A 6,942-nucleotide genomic window follows, 5' to 3' on the forward strand; every position below is an offset into this window, starting at 1 on the left:
TATATGCTAGTTACACAATATAGAGTAGAGTAAATTCGGCAGCTAATCTGCAGATACCTACGACACACGAGAAAATGAATGTCAAATATTTTAAGTTTCTATATTCTGTGGTCAGTCACAGTTATTTAGCTCATTTAAAAATATAGAATATGCTTTAAGAATGAAAAATAATGTTGGTTTGAAAATTGGCGGGAAAAGCTATCGAAATAAAAAATAGATTATGTATCCATCGAAGACAATAGCTGTATGGGCCCTTTGCTTTTCCCTGAGACGAAAAATAATAATATATATATAGTAGGTATACACATCAAGTCGCGGCTACTTTGTTAATAAATATTTAATATTGAGTTATTTTCGATTGTTGATAATTTGTTACATAATTTTGCTGAAGAATTAAAGCTTTATGATTTTTTGGCACAGAGTAGTTTTGTTTGGATTTTTGGCAACTTTATGCGTGAATTAAACATTTGAACATTGTGTGTTATGGTTTTCATGTTTAATCTACTTACTTTTTTTATTGTTAATTTAAAATATTTTTGATTTGTTTGTTTTTGGAATGTTTTTATTACAATTAAGAACTGTGTGTGGTTGGTGGAGCTGTATAACAGTTCAATTTACGACCACCAGTAATCATACCTTACTGTCAATGTGCTGATTTACCTAGTATAGTTTGAAAAGATTTTTTTTTTTTATTATGAGATCTGGTCAGTTCATATCATATTTTTAATATATAGCCTGTTTACAAAACTGCAACATGTTATTGTAAAAAACCTGTTAATAGATATAGTATTCTATAATTGGTAATATTAATTGATTGTAAATATTATTATTTACAATAATATAATAATGATTATGCTTCATTTTGAATACATATACAAATTCCAATACCAGGGTTAAATGTATAATACAGTGTATGTGCACACATTTAGCCCTGGGTTTGGAAATATAAAATTTCTGCCATAAGAAATCCTTCCAACATTATGTTAGAAATACGTTCATAGACATACTATGATGCGACAAACAGGTTTATAATACACTATTGTTGCAAACAGGCGATTTTATTTATATTTTTTTGCTATTTTTTTTATTCATAATGGACATTCCAAGTGACGCCTTGAAAACGCTTTTTAATATTCCGTTTTATTTTATTATGTTTTATTTAATTATGATTTTGAATAAGTTTTTTAATCTAGTCTCTTATTTACTGTAGCGCTCAATTTATTTTTTGCGATGTAAACATTTTTAATAGTGTTGTAATTTGGCTAAAAGGAATTTTATACAGAGCCGTAAAATTACTTTAAAAAAAAGATTGTTCTAATTAAACAATTATAATTATTGCAGAACATTCTTAGAAATGACAATCTTGTTATTTTTTTTTTGCATATGTTTGATAATTTGATTATATTATATTACAATTCAATTTGTTTAGAAATTAGATTTTATTTAATTGGTTTATATTATAGAGTAATTAAAAGAGTGATTTGTAAATTTTAAATTAATTCTTATGCTGTACCGTTTATTTTGAAAGACTTAAACAAGGTTAATTTTAATAAGAAAAATATGTTCATATTTAAAGGGAAAAGTTAATTAGTAAAATCTACTTAAACCTTATTTATACAGTTAATGTAAACTGAAATGTAACATTTTCAGATCAGATATTAACATCAATTAAATTGACTTTATGTTAACTATTCGCTTATTCATAATGACGTCAAATATCTAAAAACCTTTTTTGTTATTGTCTGATTTCTCTTTGTCTTGTCTGCTGATTTTCTTATTTGAAAGAATGAGACGAAATATTGTAATAGTTTAAATGGGTTTTTAGGTTATAGTTTATTTGAATAAGCGTTCTAATTATCAGCTTTGATGAACGATTTTCATATTTATCTAATGTTTTCATGTATTATATAAATAACCTTTCCTCTTTTAGCGGCAAATAGTCACTCTATCTGCCGCTAAAAACTACAATAAAATCTGTTGCATAGTTTAAAAAATCTAAAGCGGAAGCTACTTCATTGTATACTATGTAGAAATTTATTTATTATAAATAATTGCAGTTTTATTATTCTTAAGTATATAACTGCTTATGTTAATGCCAGGTAACTTACGTGGTAGAGAGAAGTCTATATATGAAAATGTTAGAAGGAACGTATAAAAGGCAAAATTTTGAAAAATGTGGATTTGTTTTACATGTGAATTCTGAGTTTTGTGTTCAAAGGCAAAGTGCTCAAAAACTAGAAAACCGATACTTGATATTATTAATTAGGAATATATTCTCTGTTGGCGCTATTTGGAGCACCAAATTTCCTACAGTCCGGCCGCTCAGTTTACGTTTCTGACAAGTCAACTCGGTTTTTGATCATTACAAAAACAAACAGTTGACATAGCCTTGAAACAGCGCAGTTTGATGTGGTACTATTGTTTTTATATTTGTTATGTAGTTAATCGTTTTAAATAATTAATACGTTTATTGTAAGTTGGAATAATTATAAAATTTTTAATGTTGTCACTCGTTAATAAGAGAAATAAAAGATATTTAAAATTTTGCCGTAAATGTACGTCAGTACAAAGTTACATTGCCCATTCGATCCCGGCCTGTATGAAACGCAAACTCTGAGCGGTCGGACTTTAATACAAGAAATGTAATATATATTATATTAAATTTGATGCGGTCATAATTTATACATTAAATTAGGAAAAATCACGGGATCTTATCAAACAAACAAAAGATCAAAAAATGTATTAAGTATACGTGAAGATACTATGAGTGTAGTTTGCCGGGATACTGATGTATCGAGCTAGTTTCAATAGTAGCAAAAAAAAAAAGACGTGTGAAGGTAGACGAATATGTCTGCCCATAAATTATTTGATTTACCATCTACCCGCTGCTCTTCAGTATATCCGTGATTATGTCGGTTGAAGGACTGCCAAACTATCGGGAACTCAATAAAAATAAATAAAACGTTGTAAGATTCGTGATTTTTCTTAATTATACAAGAAACGTTACTTGTAAAAGACGTAGATTAGAGAATATGTTACAATTACTTAATTCAAATGAATAATGTTGTTATAAATATGTATTGTATAATAAAAATACAGTTTATTTCAGTTGATTTAACAATTATTACTAATATCGTAAAATAACTGTTATATACTGCTTTACTAATTCCATTATGTAAAAAAATGTTTTGTTTAATCATATACATTATTAATTCCATTTTTTTTTCTAATATTATTGTGTGCTCTATTTTTTCATTTTTTTCTCTATTGCTTATAAAATAACACTATTATATTATGCTAAATAATTGTATCTTATTGATATCTTATTGAGAATGTGTATGATGTTTTATTTTCAGCAATATCGTTGCAATGGAAAGAGCAATATAGTTGTACAAGATAATTAAATTTAGTCTAGTAAAGAAGTTAATGTTCGTGATTGTACTGTTTCATTAGATGCCTAGTGAATGAATGAACGATAATATAATTAAACGATATTTGAATTTCGAACGATATTTTAATTTTTTAAAATTAATTAATATTAATAATAATTTATTATTCGCTGCACATAGATTTCGTTTTTGACGGTCGCGGTAGTCTAGCTTTTTAGCGTACTGATTTCGATGGTCGCGGGTTCTATTACTATGTGGCTGAGTGTTTACATTTGAAATTTATTGAAGTTGCAGGTGTAAACACAATTATAAAATTATAATGATGCTAAATTATTAAAGATTATAATGGGTTGTGTTACATAAGTTATATTGGGTGGGTTGTATGTTTATTGTAATTGTTGTTGAGCGGAGCGCGTTTATTCTTAAAAATTCGACCTATCAAAATTTTTTTCAGTGGTAAACGATGGAGGCCTATATAGACCTTCGATGAAATTTTGGCTCTCGATCGGTCAAGAGGAGTTTCGGAGGAGTGCAAATCTGATCTCGAAAGATCGCTTCGTGCTCCGCTCAATAAAGAAAATTAAATACAAGATTTAGTTGTACCTTATCAGTAAAATACATTATTGTCCCGATAATTATATCTTAAAATGAAAATGCTTTAGTAAAAGATGTAAGCCCTCATCTTAAAGGTTAGGTTACTTGTTGTGGTAATTTTATATTTTGCTAATTGCGTATATTAATAAGCAGAATCTAGAGGATTTTGTCATTACTGTAACGGGCAGTCAATTAGTCACGTGATGTTTTTTTTATTGACAGTTCTTGATCCACCTCTGCCCTGGTTTATACGTGGTAAGGTTTAAGGCTAACCCTCTCCACCTCCCCCAACCCCCAATATCATGTATATTTTTAGTACCTATGTGTGCTGTAGCGTGGTGCGGGTGACAGTTGCCTGTATTTGTAGACTTACATTTTAACTAGGTTAAATTTAAGTTAATACACTTATTAATGATTTAATATATTATGAATGTGGTACAGCTGAAATACTGAGTCATAATTTTTAAATCGCAGCAACTTTCAAGAGTGAAACGAAACATTACTGAAACTGTCTTCCGCACCATGCTACAGCGCACGTGGTGTACATGGAATCGTATTTTTTTTTAAATATCTATAAATAAAGGTATAAAGAAAATTTACTTGGCATTTCTTAACCCTCTTAAGTGGTAAGTTACCACGTATGACCTCTCTCCTGGATCATAATCGTAAACCTTACCACGTATGATCCAGGAGAGAGGTCATACGTGGTTTACCCCCCACCCCGTCCTCCATTTCTTAACATCAGATATATTTTTAGTGCCTCAAAGAATCGTGAAAATTTTTAATATAAAGTATAATTTTATTTTATTCTAGACGTGTCGAGGTTGCATACTCCTGTGTTTGACGATATTATAAATATACGTGAAATCTTACTACACCCCTCTTTCCCTTTCGTGGTTTTTGCCCATTTACACCCCTATTCGAGCCTCACGTGATTTAATAGACATCCTGTTAATATTAATTGACCTCTTTGCATACCTATATCAATAGTTGCTCCACTATTTTGTGTTTATCTAGTCAGTAAATTTTTAGTTAATTAATAGAAAATTAAAGATTTGAATCATAGTCCGAAATTAGAAGGTTACACTGCATTTCCACAAAAATATATTATTATTGCTATACAACGTTAACAATTTAATAACTCACAATTTAAAACAAAATCACTATATAATACAATACTGCATTTATTAAAAAAATATAAATTTTACACAAATACAAATTTTGTCATAAAGGCTCAAAGTGTACAATACAAATTATATTTTAATGGAAATGCGGTATCAGTAGAATGTTCATATGAGTTGTTAATAATATTTTTATGTATGCATTGTTTCTTATATTGTTGAATAATTCATCTCTTGGAACTTTAGCTGCTGTCAATTGTTTACAATTTGTATACAACTTGTTTAGTTTTGTAGTATGGTAGTATATTAAATGAGTTACTGCATTAGTAATAGGGTTGTTGCATTCAAAGCTGAGACAATAAAATATTATAAGTAATGTTGATTTTTATTATATTTTATATCTTTCATTTTTAACCTTGTGTTGTTAATGTTTGATGAAGCAACATGATGATTATGCAGTTAACAGATTCTTCTTCTTCGTCCATTTTTCCTCAATTAGAGGTTCTATGATAATAATAAAATAAATAAATAATCCAGGACAATAACCCAGCGCCATCTAGTCCCCATGGTAAGCAGACCTTGTGTTATAGGTACTAAACAACTGATATAAATACTTAGATATTTTTTTTGTAAATACATACGTAATATACATAGAAACCACCCAGACCGATACAAACAAACATACTCATGAATACAAATGTTTGCACCGCGCAAGGACTTGAACTCGCGACCATATGAAGTAAAGCGGTCTGCTAAACCAATGTAAATCTTTTACCACCCTTATAAAACTATATATGATTTTATTTAAATGAAATAACAATATTATGTAGTTTAATATTTTTTTATTAATCGATAAGAGAAAGAAATAACCTACTTTTCGTATTCTCTTTCATAAAAAAAACTCGTCTCTCATATGACGCCCCCCACGCTAAGTCGCTGACTATAGGGATATATAATTCTTGCTAAGTAACAAGCCACGTCGATTGTTAATGAAAAAAAAAACATATATTACGTATATGAAATCTGTATTTATATTAGAACACTTAAAATTAATTAGAAATATTTGAACTCGACGGCTACATACAGAGCTCACAAGTATAAATTAAGTTTTATTTTACAGTACACTAAGTATATTACAAATATATAAGGCACCAGGCGACGCTTAATGAGTATATAACTTCAGTTCTATTTGTTGGCACCTAAAGTTCAATATTTAACAAAAGTACGTTATTTTTTTTCATACATAAGTAATTTAAGTCGATTGAATATATGAGTAGAGTCGATAGATTCTGTCATTTTGAACTTCACACACCAATAATTTTGATCAGAATCTCAATAAATCGATAATAACATTAGAGTCGATAGATTCTTATATCTGTTTGCACTACACATGCTTCAATAATTCTGATTTGTATTTTAATAAGTCGATAACATTGACGGTGGGGCAACAGCAAACACGTACATACAGCCAATATTTATGACAAATATATTCGTGTGATTTTCTTTATTTATAAATAAATTATGATTTATTCATTAGTAGATATTTGTTGTTTAGTGTTTTAATTTCGATTGTATATTTGTATCTTCACCTTGTTTTAATTACAGTATGAAATGATTTATATATAGTAGGTGATGTGAATGCTAGCTATGTGTAATAAATTCTAAATTACATAAGTTGATAGTACATAGTTTTAACTTTGACTTGACTTTTAATTTCAAGTATTTACATTTACTAATTCAACTTTTATGTTCATATAGTTAACAAACTGATCAATAGAAGTAATTTCTAATAATTATTATGAGTTGTCTGTTCGCTTAGATCTTTTGAACTACGCAAC

This window comes from Achroia grisella, unplaced genomic scaffold, assembly GCF_030625045.1.
Source record: "Achroia grisella isolate CSIRO2021 unplaced genomic scaffold, CSIRO_AGI_Agris_v1 utg534, whole genome shotgun sequence".
NCBI lineage: Eukaryota > Metazoa > Arthropoda > Insecta > Lepidoptera > Pyralidae > Achroia > Achroia grisella.